The following is a 3,165-nucleotide window of genomic DNA, read 5'->3' on the forward strand; positions in this document are numbered from 1 at the left end:
GGGGGGAAAGCATGGGAAGAACAGAGAGGCATGTAGCATTCTTTTATTTGTTTTGAAGTGGCACTGGAAGTTAAACCCAACTGGTTACAGCCCTGGTGTGTATTTACAAGCTCTTTTTTGGCAGAGACTGTGCCATCAGCAGTAACATCTGGGCAGTGGTGAGGCTTGGAAGAAGTGATTCATTCTGCAATTAGGCCAGAGATAATTGGGAAATAGAAGTTTCCACAGGTCAAAAGCTCCTGTTGTCTCCTGTCCTCCCTTTTTTGAGACATTTCTCCCATGTTTCAGCCATCCAATAAATTGCTTACAGTCAAACACTTCTGACACTGCCCAAACACTGACTTTCCACCTGTTCCCATGTTCTCATCATTTACTGTTCCTGACACCTGCTGGCTTTGCTAAGGATGGATCTGTTGCCCTCAGTGTTTCCAGCCACACAGGTTCTCCCTCCTTTTTCTCCATGGAAAAAGATCCTCGTGTTCTGCTAAAAATTATTGATATTTTATAAAAATGCATCAGATAGACATAAACCCCTTGCTTAGACAGCCCTTATTCCTTCTTACAGTGACCCTTCCTTTAGTGACTTTATAAGTGAGTTTCAGGAACTATTTCCATTTCATTTATTTGCCATCAAAAGGCTCTTTTTTGTTGTTGTTTTCCAGACTGAATCCACAGTGCAGCAGAAAGTTAAAAAACCCAAAACCTCTTATCCCTTTGTTTATTATCTCTGTGGCCCATATTCACAGAAAATTAAACATCTCAGCACATCAGTGTAGACTGGAAAGAATCATCCATGTTATTTATCTTATTATCAGAAAATGCTTTTGAGACACATTTAGGGGAAGATGCCATTGAGAAGTCCTTTGAGTAAGTGTGTGTTTCTCACTGAGTTTCTCTGCATTATCAAGGACAGAGTTTAGCAGTAAAATACACTTCAATACAACAGACTGAAGCATCCAAAAGGACACTGAAAAGCCCCCAAATGTGACACAGAATATTAGAATAATTTCTATAAGGATTATAAATAATTATAATAAATAATATTTGTAATGCATTATTGGTGGGACATGAGCATCAGACCCTGCAGAGGAAAAATATAATAGATTTATCAAAATGATTCCAGTATCTCAGCTCCATCCCCAGTCAGCAACATTCCCAAACTGACAGTCTGAGGAGAAAACTCCCTGTTACAACAATTCTTCATTCTGGCCATCGAAAAAGTTTGTGCTGAATGTCGAAGACCAAAACAAAGCCTTCTTTGAGGGCAGGAGGGAGAGAGCCTCATTCATGAGGGAAGGAGAAAAGGCATCAGGAAGATGATATGACATTTTGCAGGCATGTGGATCGCGCTGAATAGCAGCTCGAGAGCACTTTGGGGCAGTGTTACCCCCAGTAAATCCCTGCACGCAGCCTATTCACAGCTGCCCCTGCCCTGCCAGCCCGGAGCTGCCATTCCCGGGAGCCCGGGAGTGAATCCACACTTGTGACGCAGCCCGAGAGCTCTGAGAGCCTTCAAGTGTCTGTCACACAAACCCAGCCTTGAGTTCAGCGAGGCACAGAAGTGGTTTGGCTCCAGAGGTCAGCCCTGGCAGGTTCAGCTCAGCCTGTGCTGGGGAGTTTCCCCAGGCAAAGCTCCGGTGCTGCCCGAGAGGTGCAGGATCAGCTCTCCCAGCTGGAGCTGAGAGCGACTAAGCTGATCCCAAGGCTGGAGCCCCTCTGCTCTGGAGCCAGGCTGGGAGAGCTAGGGGTGTTCACCAGGGAGACCTCAGAGCCCCTTCCAGTGCCTGAAGAGACTCCAGGAGAACTGGAGAGGGACTTGGGACAAGGGATGGAGGGACAGGACAAGGGGAATGGCTTCCAGAGGGCAGGGTTAGATGGGATACTGGGAAGAAATTGTTCCCTGTGAGGGTGGTGAAGCTCTGGAATGGATTTCCCAGAGGATGCCCCGTTCCTGGAAGTGTTCAAAACCAGGTTGGACAGGGCTTGGAGCAACCTGGGACAGAGGAAGATGTCCCTGCCCATGGCAGGGAGTGGGAGGGGTTGAGCTTTAAGGTCCTTCCCAACCCAAACTATTCTGGGATTCTGTCCTATGATTCTGTGCAATAGTTTTCAGTCAATGACCTCTGTGTGCTCAGAACCACCTGGGACAAGGCCCTCAAATGGCAGAACCCACCTCAAAAGATCTCTGGAGTATCTGCTGTGTAAGACCAACTCCCCAGACTGGTTATTCCCAAAGAACATCAATTCCACCTTCCCTTACATCAGTCTTATTGCTTAGTCCAAGTTGTTTGCTTTCCATCTGCACAGGTTGAGCTGCATATTCCAGAATGCAGAATTTCCTCCATTGTTTGGTTTCAGCAGGCTGGTTCCCTGCTGGAAATCAATGGGTGACTCAAAGCCAAGACAAAAGGCAGCCTTGTGTGAAGGTCTGGAGAATGCTGTGTGATACCCTGCTGCCCAAGGCACTCACACAATTTACAGCATCAATTTAAGTTAACTTGAAAGAGTGCAAAGGATATTTTCCTCTTTATTTTGCTCTATGGGAGCGACTGTTTATGTTTAAATAACGCATTTACTCTTTCAAAAAGAAGCTGGGCATCCTCCAAGCACATTAAAGTGACTTTAACTGAGCAGATGGAATTGCACATTCCTTCCCTTGGATGCTGCTGGTGCAAACAGCCATAAAAAAGGACTCAGCCCCAGGAAACTACCTTGGTGCTGGGGGTTCTTGCCCCTCTCTGGGGTAGAGGTGCAGCTCTGTGTGCTTCCCTCCCCTGAAAATACCACACACTGTGGGCAGATCAGCTCACAGGGGATGAAAATATTTTACTATTTTGTTTACTTTCATCTGTGACAAATATGCCTTCAAAACACACATGGACATGATTTGCCTCAGTGAGGTGATGGCTCCTACTGGTGCCACAGCAAACCCACTTAGAGGAGCAATGAGTTCACTCTTTATTTCAAAGACCTTTCTGTTTGGAACATTATATTCAAAACTCTGGGTAAAAGTGCCTGAAAGGGAATGACTTTTTGTTTCTCTTCCCAAGTGTCAGGCATAAAGGCAACACAATAATTTTCTTCTCTCGTTGCTAAGTGGAATGAACTCTGGGAGATCTGCATCCAAAAAAAAATTCTGTATGTGCAAAGTGTCACCTGGGAATT

The 3,165-nt window shown here is 45.7% G+C and overlaps 1 long non-coding RNA gene across 1 annotated transcript; it reads left to right on the top strand.

The window, feature by feature from the left end:
- Nucleotides 1-1,515: 1,515 nt before the first annotated feature.
- On the top strand, nucleotides 1,516-2,633 carry LOC113954968. Its single transcript, XR_003530375.1, has 3 exons — nucleotides 1,516-1,578; nucleotides 2,107-2,201; nucleotides 2,308-2,633. It is a non-coding gene; the product is annotated as an uncharacterized LOC113954968 (long non-coding RNA).
- Nucleotides 2,634-3,165: the final 532 nt, after the last annotated feature.

Source organism: Corapipo altera, unplaced genomic scaffold (assembly GCF_003945725.1).
Source record: "Corapipo altera isolate COAL_440 unplaced genomic scaffold, ASM394572v1 77b, whole genome shotgun sequence".
NCBI classification, from domain to species: Eukaryota; Metazoa; Chordata; class Aves; order Passeriformes; family Pipridae; genus Corapipo; species Corapipo altera.